The following is a 12,725-nucleotide window of genomic DNA, read 5'->3' on the forward strand; positions in this document are numbered from 1 at the left end:
TTAATGGGTTGGTATTAAGTAGGTGGGAATGGCTTCTAATTAGCCAACAATTGCTGTGTTTCCCAGTTACCCTCCTTTCCCTCCTCCTGTCGGTCACCAGCTGCCAATCTGCCCCCATTTTTTTTTTTTATTTGGAGTTCATTGCTCACTGCAGTGAAAGCCTTTGTTTAAGAAAGAGGGCTCCCAGGGTCTCAGCTGCCTGGGTACAGCTTGCTGCCTACGATGAGTAGCAACTGTCAGTTTATTTTATCTCAACCTTTTCATCATTCTGCTGAAACTGATCGACTGAAACCACCTGAGAGACCTGAGGATTCAGTACCTACAAGTCATTAGCTAGGACTGCACAGCCTCTCGCCACATAGCAAGTCAACTGAACGCTTCCTGAAATGCAGTCCACTTTAACCCCATGTTTCCCCATGAACACATACGAATTCTGTCCCATTTTTTTTTTTTTTTTTTTTTTTGCTTTTGAAGCTGAATTGATGGGAGATGATTCCTTTGACGTGCAATCATATGTCAGAATACTTTGCTTTAGCTAAGGGATGAGGAGAATGCCCCTGCAACAGTCTTTGCTATAGTCATATCACTAACATGGGGGACATTATTCCACCCACAGTAAAAGTAAAGGTGACATTGGAAAACATTTTACAAAATGACTTTATGACATCTGATCTTAAGCCCCATTCTTCATCAACATCAAAAATGCCAGACTAGAGCCTGATTTTGCACGTGTGTTAGCCATAATACAGGTCCTGTCTAGGGTTTCCTGTGTTTTGCTATACAACCAAGTAAAGAAAAATTTCCCACATCCTTTAATGATACTTGAAACCCTTTTGAGACTGTCTAACTTGTTGTATCCAGAATGCATCTAAACAGAATGACATGATGAGAAAATTCCACCTGTGCCACAGTAGAGCATAATGTTTAGTGAAAATCAATGACATGTAAAGTTATGGAAAAATGATGCTGTCAGACACCACTTAGAATTGTGGAGCTGTGACTATATGGTATTTAACCACATTTCAACATGGGTAGGTAGGTTTTTTAGGGAAGTGACATTTTAGGAACATTTGGAAGGGAAAAAGAAAGGCAACTTAGCAGAGAAAGTAGATTATTTTTGATAAATTATGAGAAGTCACAAGTGTTGACACAAGGTTGGGATTAGGGAGGAAAAGAGTTCAAGGAACTTTTGAATTGTTTTTAAAATATATATTTAAAGGAGGTGAAAGGAGCAGATGCACTGAATAATAGCACTGATTTGAAGTGTTTTCCATATTTTATGTGAATTTATAATAATAGTAAACAGTACTATTATTGCTAAGAAATATCCCTTTTTTTAAAAAAAAACCCCACTTTGTTATGATATGATTGACATGTAAAAAGTTGTACATATTTAATATACACAATGAATTTGGGATAAGAAATGTTGTCTTAAGACCCACTGAGTTTACATATATTAGTGAAATATAATTCATGAGGAAAAGCTAATCTTGCATTATCACCTTAAAATACTGAAAAATTTAAGAAATTTAAGAACAATTCCCACACATAAGAATGTGTGTTTAGCTTGTTAAAAGCAGATTCTTAAGCCCCTTCATTAGAAATTATGATTTAATGAATCCAAAGTAGGGCCCTAGAATACACATTTATAACAATTCAACCCTACTCCACCCTCCATAACTTCGATGCAAGTGGTCCTTGAGTTGCACCTTGAGAAACTGCCTAAGGCTTATTGTGAAGTTTGATTTTCCACAGGGTATCTTAAAATACGTATCTATGATAGAAAATGCAACAAAATATCTTGTCACCAATGAACATTTCTAACTTCAATGTCATTTTTTCCTGTTAAAAATCTCCTACTTATATTTTCTTTAAAATCGTTAAAAAATAAAACGGACTAGACTAAAATACAACAGAAAAATTCTAGAGTGCTTCACAGGTAGTAAGTACTGTTTTGTCAGACTCTTTGTATTCTATTACTTATGATACATCACAAAGTAAAATATATTTCTTACTGTAGATTTTAGTCAAAAAGACCACTGCTTTACAAGCTACTCTCCACACAGCAGTCAAAGCAATCTTTTTGAAAAGTCAATCAGAGTCCTCTTCTCAGATCTCACTGATAATTTTCCAGCACAATTGGAATAAAATCCAAAGTCATCACTGTGGCTCACAAGGGCTAAATTACCTGGCTGCCCCTCAAACCTCAATTTTTATCTCTCTTCCGCTCACTCACTTTGTTGCAGACATATTCGTCTTTTCCCTGTTACTTGAACAAGCCTAGCTTTACCTGGATATCTTCTCCCCACTCTCCTAGATGTTCACATGCCTTACTTTCTCATTCCAATCAGGTTTCTTTTGAGAGGCTTCTCAAAACTGTCTGTCTAAAATAGCCCTCCCCAAACCCAATCACTTTCTATCCTCTTACCTGCTTTATTTTTCATTCACAGCACTTAGCACTATTTCTAGAGGTTGCCCACCAGAATCTAAATCTCTGTTTCTATGCTTAAGAAGTTCCCTACTTACAAAATTAGGTGGAAAGTTGAGACTTGTTCTCACTTGTAGGTGTTGAAAAGCCAGATACTCACTTCCCAGCTTCCCTTGCAGCTGGGACAGGGGCGTATGAGCCCGGCTCCACCAATCAGCTGTACACACGTTAAACATTGCATCGGAAGCCGGGGATTGTAAGCGGGGCAGTACAGAATCCAAACTGGCAAGAGATGTCATCAGGCAGGGTTTTGTATTGTGAAGCTTCCTCAATAATTCTCATGACAAGAGATTCCCTTGCCAACATGTGTGCGGTGGTAATTTTTTCCCAGACATTTTTTGCTGTTATATAAACATGGCTTTAATATAGGCAAACCTGAAAAATTTGCTACCCACATTTTTATTCCTAGAAGAGGACAGTTAGGGTTTTTTGTATCCCTGTTATCAAGTTTGTATAAATATTTATGTGAACCTATGTCTACATAAGTATGATTATGATTATATCATACATATGATTATTCAATTATAATTTCCATTGGATTTGTTTGTAAATGTAGATTGTTTCATTGTTAGATATGTCAAATTTGCTTTAGTTTAGTACAAGCACACATAGTTTTATTGTGCTTTGCTTTATTGCACTTCCCAGATATTGTGTTTTTTATAAATTGAAGGTTTGTGGCAAACCTTAGTTTAGCAAATCTATGGGCATCATTTTTCCAACAGCATGTGCTCACTTTGTGTCTCTGTGTCACATTTTGGTAATTCCTGCAGTGTTTCAAACTTTTTCATTACTATTATATCTGTTACGGTGCTCTATGATCAGTGGTCTTTGATATTACCATTTTAATTGTTTCAGGATGCCATGAACTGTGCCCATACAAGACAGTGAACTTAATTGATAAACATTGTGTGTGTTCTGACTGCTCCACTGACTGGCTGTTACCTTGTCTCTCCCCCTCCTTGGGCCTCCCTATTCCCTGAGACACAGCAATATTGAAATTAGGCCAATTAACCCTATGATGCCTTTTAAGTGTTCAAGTAAAAGGAAGAGTTGCATGTCTCTCACTTTAAACCAGATGCTGGAAATGATTAAGCCTAGCGAGGAAGGCATGTTGAAAGCTGAGATAGGCCAAAAGCTAGGCCTCTTGCACCAAACAGTTAGTTAGCCAAGTAGTGAATGCAAAGAAAAAGTTCTTGAAGGAAATTAAAGATGTTACTCCAGTGGACACAAAAATGATAAGAAAGCAAAACACTACTACATCTATCCAAAGGAAAAAAAGACATTCTATAATAAAGACATCCGCACTCGAATGTTTATGGCAGCAAAATTCAACATTGCAAAGATGTGGAAACAACCCAAGTGCCCATCAGTACATGAGTGGATTAATAAAATGTGGTATATGTATACCATGGAATACTCAACTACAAAAAACAATGATAATCTAGCACCGCTTATATTATTCTGGGTAGAGATTGAGCCCATCTTTCGATGTGAGGTATCAGAAGGATGGAAAAACATGCACCACATGTATACTCACTATCAAATTGATACCAGCTGATCAACACTAAGGTGCTTACATGGTAGTAATGCTCATTGGGTGCTGGTCAGGTAGGGGGGTTTTAGGGGTGGGGGTTGATGGTGGGGGTAAACCGACAGCTAATGGAGATGGGGCACACTGTATGGGGGAAGGACGCACTTGTAGCCCTGGCTTGGGTGAGGCAAATGCATTTCATGTAACCAAAATGTTTGTACCCCCATAATATCCTGAATTAAAAAAAAATAAATAAATAAAAGAAAAATAGGTCATTTCCTAAGGTAACAGATATACATAATAAATGTTAATAATAGCAGAAAAAAAAAGAAGAAAGCAAAACAACCTTTTTGCTGATATAGGGAAAGTTTTAGTGGTCTGGATAGAAGATCAAACCAGCCACAATATTCCCTTAAGCCAAAGCCAAATTGAAAGAGAGGCCATAACTCTCCTCAATTCTATGAAGGCTGAGAGATGTGAGTAAGCTGGAGAAGAGAAGTTTGAAGCTGGCAGAGATCAGTTTATGAGGTTTGAGGAAAGAAGGTGTCTCTATAACACAGAAGTGCAAAGTGGAGCAGTGAGTGTTAATATATAAGCTACAGCAAGTTATCCAGAAGATCTACCTAAGATAATTGATGAAGGTGGCTACACTAAACAATAAATTTCAATGTAGATGAAACGGTCTTCTATTAGAAGATGCCATCTGGGACTTTCATAGCAAGAGTGGAGAAGTCAACACCTGGCTTTAAAGATTCAAAGGATAGGCTAACTCTCTTTTATTATGGGCAAATGCATCTGATGACTTTAAGTTGAAGCCAATGCTCATTTACCAATCTGAAAATCCTAGAGCCCTTAAGAATTTTGCTAAATCTCTTCTGCCTGTGCTTTATAAATGGAACAACAAAGCCTGGATGGCAGCACATCTATTTGCAGCATGGTTTGCTGAGTATTTTAAGCCCCCTGTTGAGAACTACTATTTAGAAAAAGAGATTCTTCTCAAATTGTTGCTGCTCATTGACAACGCATCTAGTCACCTAAGAGCTCAGACAGAGATGTACAAGAAGGATAATGTTATTTTTATGTCTGCTAACACAACATCCATTCTTCAATCCATGGATCAAAGAGTAATTTTGACTTTCAAGTCTTATTATTTAAGAAATACATTTTATAAGACTACTGCTGCCATAGATAGTAATTTCTCTGATGGATCTAGGCAAAGCAAATTGAGAACATTCTGGAAAACATTCACCATTCTAGCTGCCATTAAGAACATTCATGATTCATGAGAGGAGGTTAAACTATCAACATTAGCAGACATTTGGAAGTAGTTGATTCCAGTCCTCATGGATGACTTTGAGAGGTTCAAGACTTCAGTGGAGGAAGTAACTACAGAAGTGGTAGAAATAGCAAGAGAACCTGAATTAGAAGAGGAGTCTGAAGATGTAACTGAATTGGTGCAATCTCAAGATAAAACTTGAACAGATGAGGAATTGCTTCTTGTGGATGAGCAAAGAAAGTGGTTTCTTGAGATGTAATCTATTCCTGGTGAAGATGCTGTGAACATTATTGAAATGACAAAGGATTTAAAATATTACATAAACTTAGTTGGTAAGCAGTGGCAGGGTTTGAGAGGACTGACTCCAATTTTGAAAGAAGTTCTAACGTGGGTAAAATGTTATCAAACAGCATCACATGCTACAGAGAAATCGTTCATGACCGGAAGAGTCAATTGATGCAACAAACCTCATGGTTGTCTTATTTTAGATGTGACAAACTTTATTGTTGTCTTATTTTGAGACAGTGCTGCAGCCACCTCAACCTTCAGCAACCACAACCCTGATCAATCAGCAGTCATTAAGGTCAAGGCAAGATCCTCCACCAGCAAAAAGATTATGACTTGCTAAAGGCTCAGATGATAGTTAGCAGTTTTTAAGCAATAAAGTATTTTTAAATGAGGATATGTACATTGTTTTTTTAGACATGATGCCATTGCACACAAAAGACTAAAGCATAATGTAAACATAACGATTATATACAATGAAGAACCAAAAATTTCATGTGACTTGCTTTATTGCAATATTCGCTTTATTGCAATGGTTTGGAATGGAACCTGCAATATCTCCGAGGTTTGCCTGTATATTGCTTGATCTTTCTCTTTGCCTTCAAATCAATGTGCAAAAGAGAGTTAAGAAGAGATCCTGAAGGAGAGCAATAGGTTAGTTTTTATCTACTTATATTTTATAAATCGTATTTGTACTGAGAATGCTACCCAGTAGAAAGCCGATTTTTTTAAAGGAAAATTTCTGTGTTAGATATAAGTAAGTGACAGTATTATGCATAATTATCTATGCAATTACACTTGCACATGCTTGAAAATTTTTAGCCAGGAATGCTTAATAACATTTGCATGGTTAAATGAGACAGCAGAAACAACTGGAAGGGCCTCAGGGCATGGTCATCTATTTAAGCATCCACTTGGATTTTCAACATAATTAGTCATATAATTGTGTGCCTAAACTTAGTAGATTCATGTAAGTAATTATAAATTATTAAAAAGCCCTGCTTGTAAGGTTTTGTTCCCTATTTCCTGCCAATCAAATTACTAAAAATATACTATGTTCACATTTCATCATATAAAATTTTAAATATGATTACAATATAAAGCCCTGGATGATGAAGATGAGCGAACAGGTGAATTCATTCAGATGAGAAGTAGTTAATGTAGGTATTTGGACATCTATATTTTCAGGGAGTATTTCTCTGATAAAATCATAATATCAGGCTTCTCATCTGTGCCTACTATGATTTTTTTTTTTAAAAATACTGTTTCTTTTGCTTATACCCCTGTATTCAACACAACTAGTGTTTTATATTGTGATAGAAGAAAATTAATAACTAAAGGGTGGACATTAATAGCTTTCTCTTGCATAGTTTTTTTCCCTCTTTTTATAATCTTGTTAGCTGCTGGTAGTAAAAACTTGGACCAAATAAGTCTGTCCAGTACAGTATAAATATTAACCTCAAAATTTTATGATGGTTATTTTGACGCAGTTCTCCCAGTTTCCCTTACCAAGTCTTTTCCTGGCTATTGAATTTGTAGCTTCATTTCCTTTTGTTTTTCTCCATTGTTATTCTAGTATCTGAATTAAAACTATGTGGAGACTTGAAAATTATGTTTCACTGCCCAGGACCTTATCACCTAATAAGCAAGGCGAGAAGGCTTTTGAAAGTGTTGAACTAAGCTTCTTTTGATAAGAGTGCAAAATACATCTTATTGGCTGCTGATACTATGAAATGCATAGTCTTAATTCAGAAAAATCAGACTTATCTCACTAAAGACTAAAATTAACCAGTCTTTTTCTCAGTTTAGGTGCCTGATGTTAGAGGTTAATAGGTGCAATCCCTCAAAGGCATAGCACTTAAATGAACTAACTTTAGTTTTCTCTATTGGTTTGACGAAGTCTAACTTTGTTTATCTTAAGGGCATAATGGAAGAATACCTATTTGCTCAGAACCTGAGTACATTGGATGGTGAATACTGATTGATGCTTTTAATATTTATTTCATTGTTATAGTAGTTCAGAGGATTCAGAAAGTAAATGTGTTCAGCTACATTCATAAGTGATTGAAAGACTTATTTCAGGAAGGTCAAGACAATGATCAGGATAGACTGGCATTAAAATTAAGAAATATGCTAGTATTTCTTCTCATTAGAGTCTTGTCCAATATTTCCCATACTGAGCACATTGTACCCATGCCCAGGAAGTAGACATCACCTATGAGAAATATAATATATATCCAGTGATTGTTATTCAAGTCATTCATCATCATAAGGCATTAGAAATAATTTCTATAGAATTATTTGTCATAAAAACATTTTTAATTAATTATGCTTTAGCATCTAGATCATAGAATAGTCACTCTTGTCTGGGAGTTAAAAATTTAAGGAGGACAGATTAAAAGAATTTAAAGAAGAGTCAATTCTGGTACAATGAATATAATTCTGAATCAGGGAAAGTTTAGAAAGAATTAGAAGCCAGCAAAACTTGTTCCTTCAATAAGTTCATGTTTTAAATACTATAATAACATCATATCGCTTCTTTTTTCAGAAGAAATCTTATATATTTCTCAATTGTCCTATGACAAGAGCCTTATGAAAAAAGGATTAAATATATATATAGAAGAAGATCATTTTGCCCCCAAATTCTAGCAATAGTAGAAAGCATTTAGCTGAGTTGGCACAGTATTTAGAATCCATAACCACAAGTCAAAGGGCATAGTTAGAGGTGGAGGTAAGACCTTTCACTGGGAATTAGACAAATATAAGTGGGTGACAGCTAGGTTCTCCCAGAACTTCAAACCCTAGCCTTCTACTGGTACAGCTCCAGCATTCACTCCGGTTTTGCTATGGTTTAATCAACCAACAAACTTTTCATAAGCTTCTTAAACTAGCAATTAAAGATAAAATTGAAATACTAAATAAAATCAGATTAGAGAAACCCAGCTACATTTTTCTTGGAAGTGGTGAGTTCAGTGTACATTGGAAAGTTAACACTGGTAACACCACTAGCTACCAAGAACTGTGAGCAGAATCTAAAAGAAGGATAGTTTTTGTTTGAGCAATCAATAATTCTCTTTTATTGAACCAAGGCAGCAGATAGAGATGGAGACTCTCAGAGGGAGAAAAAAAGAAAAAGGAAAAAAAAAAAGAAATCTTTCAACCCGAGGGATCTAGAGCTACATTATTATTTCCCAATGAAGTAAGCATTAGTTTCTGAAGAAGTGCTTTATTCTTATGGAAGCAACTTGTCACTTGCAGAGAATAAGTGAAGATGAGTGAACTGTATTTGGATGAGGAAATTTGAAATTCAGGCTCAAATTCTGCTGTCTTCTTTATTTTAAAATTTGGTTACTATTAAGCATTGATTGTCTTTTTCAGCATGTTTCACCTTTGGAAATATTTTATTTTCTTATCAGTTGCAGAAGTCACTGAATTCTCTAAGCTCTTTCTTGATATGTATGTTAGAAATACATTTATATAATCTATCATGATTTAAATAAGACTAGCAGAAAAGATGCATATCCTTCTTAAGCTTTTTTGACACTAGCGTGGAGTGTCAAATATAGAGAACATATTTAAATATTTCATCCCCCATTTGTCTTACCAAACTCGTTTTCTGTAACTAGAAATGGGAGTAAAAAATAAAGGACTTTTAAAAGTCTCTGATTCTGAAAAAAATCACAGGCAGACCCACAGTCTATAATCACACATTTTTAAATTGTTATACAGAGAAATGGCTGTCCCAAGTCTCCCACTGGAGCTCCTATTGCTGCTTTCTTGGAAGCCATCACGGAGAATCCAGAAGATTCTAGAGTCAGGCTAAAGTAAGCTGTGGTAACAGACAACTCTGAAGATCTCAATGGTTTACCACTAGAAAGGATTATTCTGTGTGCACACAAAGTCTGCTGCAGATATGAATGACCTTCCAGGGCAAATGTTCTCCATGTGGAGATTTAGTGATCCAGGCTGCTTCCATATTATACCTCTGCTATTTTTAAGAAGGCTTCCTCCATGATCACTTCAGCAGGGAAAGACTCAGCTGCAGGGTCTCAGGTAGGCTCTCCTATGCCCATGCCCAGAAGTGACTTTTGCCTGCAGCCCACTGGCCAAGGCTAGCTACAGAGCCCTGCCCAGTTGCAAGGGGCTGAGAAGTGCAAGCTTCCACGTGACCAGAAGAGAAAAGAACCAGATATTTGTAAGCACTTGTAATTTCTACCTCCTTGAACAATGATTGTTGAACCCTCTGAAATTGCAGTTGACCCTTGAACAGCACAGGGGTTAGGAGCGCCAACCCCCTGTGCAGTTGAAAATCCATACATAACTTTTGACTTCCCCAAAACTCAACTACTAATAGCCTACTGTTGACTGGAAGTTTTACCTATAACATAAACAGCTGGTTAACACATATTTTGTGTGTTGTGTACATACTTACAATAAAGTAAGCTAGAGAAAAGGAAATGTTACTAAGGAAATCATAAGGATTTCCCTCATAATTCAAACTTATGTTGCTCAAGGGTCAATAGTATGTGCAAGCAGTAACTGCATGTTTTTCTGAAGAAATGAGAGAAATCAGAGAGTGATCTGTCTTTTAAAAATTCTAATAAACATTTTCCTCCAAAAAAAGGTATAGATTTACTAAGGAAAGCTTTAAAATACAGGAATAGCTTACAGAAGTGGAATTTAAGGGCAGATTCCCAGATTTTACAACACTGATTCACGTATTGGCCTCATTATCCATAATTACCTTGCCCCATACTGCCTGGATGATTTAAATTATGTGCTATATTACAACAGTGCTAAGTTCTGACCATAGGTGATTTTCCAACATTTAAAAAATTTCTAATTGCTCTAATAGGTTAAAGCACTTTCAGGCATATTACAGTGTGAATCAGCTCAATTAGACAGATTTCTTCCTAACATTGTTCACAACTTAGATGCTCTGAAGGAAGGGTTTTCTCATTAGGAAAGGAGTTAAGTTAGCAGGAGGGGTAAGGAAATTTAGAACATGAGGCATTTTAAAAATTCAGAGAGAATATCAGATTTTGAGGTATTGCCTAATGTTTAAAAATATATTTAATAAAATTCTGCAAAAAGTAGGTTATCCAATGAATAGTTCCCAAGTTCAGGCTTTCCTTGAGTGCTATTATGTGCCAGGCTTTGTGCTAGCTGCTGGGACTACAAGCATCACCACAGTTGCTCCTCTGAGTAGATAATGCATCAGCATCACTTGGCATTTTATTCTTACAAGGTCCACGTATATCTGGATTTTCTTCCACCTCTGCCACCCCGAGACAGCACCTCATCCTCTATCTTTTTATGATTTTCTTAATAACATTTTCTATTCTCTGGTATACTTTATTGTAAGAATGCAGTATATAATAAATATATTCTTAGACTGCTTAGAGTAACAAAGAAAAGCCAGCTAAAAGTGCCTTAAGAAAGAGGGAAATTATGAGTTGAGGAGATGTTGCTCAAAGGATACAAAATTTCAGTTAGGTAGGAGAAATCAGTTCAAGAGATCTATTGTAGTACATGGTGACTATAGTTAATAAGAAATGTATTTTGAAAATCACTGTAAGAGTAGATTTTAAGTGTTCTCACCACAAAAAATAAGTATATGAGGCAATGCATATGCTAATTAGCTCAACTGAGACATTCCACAATGTATATATATTTCAAAACATCATATTGTACATGATAAATATACATATATAATTTGTATTTATCAATTAAAAATAATAAAATAGAAAAATAGGGAAATTTATCTTACATTAAACTAAGTGGTGGTGGTAATCACGACGGAGTTGGTCAATTTAACATCCAGGAAAGTCATTAAGTGTCTAGATTCCTTCTCCCCTTTCTTTCTGCCATCCTCAGCATTTTGGTAGCTTAGTTGCAAGATGGGCATAGCAGCTCCAGGCATCACATAATTATGCATCACCATTTAAAGTCAGGAAAAAGGGAATCTTTTTATCTTGTGCTCCTTTTTATTTTTTTCTTTTTGAGGAGAAGGAAAGAGAGATTTATTAATTTGCTAGCAAATGAGGAGGATGGAGACTCCTGTCTGAAATGCCATCATCCTATTTCTGAGCAGAAGTACAGAGTTTTTAAAGGTTCTGTTCAATCCCATCTTAGGCTAAGGAAATCTCACGACCTCCTTTTTAAGAATGAAGAAACCCTTCCTAGGAATTATCCAGATTTTCTTCTCTTATATCATTAATTAGCATTATGTCACATATCCTTCCTAAAGCTGCCACTTGGCAAGTATAATGAGATCACAGTGACTTATATAGCAAATATTCAACCCTTGAGATGGAGAAAGACCTTACCTCCCCCCAAGGCATGGCAACTTGAAGAGCAAGAACATTATCAGGGTTCCATCAGCAAGTAAGAAGTTGGGCAATGGCCACTGGGTTGGGCAGCCAACAGGGTGTTCCACACAGGTGTATTATATCGTTGGACCCCCAAGGCAGCCTTATGAGGAAGGGACTGTCATCCCCTTCTTATAGATGAGGTAACAGAGGTAAAAGTACCCAGGTCTATCAGCTATGAAGTGGTGGAGTTGGGATTCAAACAAAGCAATTGTCTGACTTTGATGCCCAAATTCCTCTCTGCACAACATATGGAGACTGTATTGAAAGAAGACTGCCCATCACTGAAATATGCTTTTTCCAAATTCACAGCCTTATCTCTTTTGGGCTTTCCTTAATTCTCTACTTCAGATTGTCACTCCAAAAATCCTTAAAGAAATGTTATTGTAGAGCATAACTAAGGGACTTTGGAAGTAATTGTGTTTGAGATTATGTAATAATTCCTCTCATAAACCTCCAACTTATCCATATATTAGGCTTCTTGAAACTTAAACACAGTTTTATGCTATGCTTTATTCATTTTTTTCGGTATTTTTCCCTCTGTATTTCATTTTGTATAGTTTCTATTGCTATGTCTTCAAGTTCACTAATTTTTTCTTTTACATTTCTAATCTGTTGCTATTCCCATTCAGTTTATTTTTCATCTTGGACATTTTATTTCTTACTTCTAGAAATTCAATTTGTGTTTTCTCTTACATTGTTTTTCTCATATTATCATTCTTTCTACTACCTCTTGAACATATGTACTATAGTTTTAATAACTGTCTTTGTCTA

The 12,725-nt window shown here is 36.0% G+C and overlaps 1 protein-coding gene across 2 annotated transcripts in view; it reads right to left on the reverse strand.

The window, feature by feature from the left end:
* TTC29 (tetratricopeptide repeat domain 29) overlaps positions 1-12,725 on the reverse strand; it is a 180,697-nt gene that overhangs the window by 46,310 nt on the left and 121,662 nt on the right. The gene's annotated exons all lie outside the window — the stretch shown is intronic.

The sequence above is a fragment of the Eulemur rufifrons genome, chromosome 18 (genome assembly GCF_041146395.1).
Source record: "Eulemur rufifrons isolate Redbay chromosome 18, OSU_ERuf_1, whole genome shotgun sequence".
In the NCBI taxonomy this organism is placed as follows: Eukaryota; Metazoa; Chordata; class Mammalia; order Primates; family Lemuridae; genus Eulemur; species Eulemur rufifrons.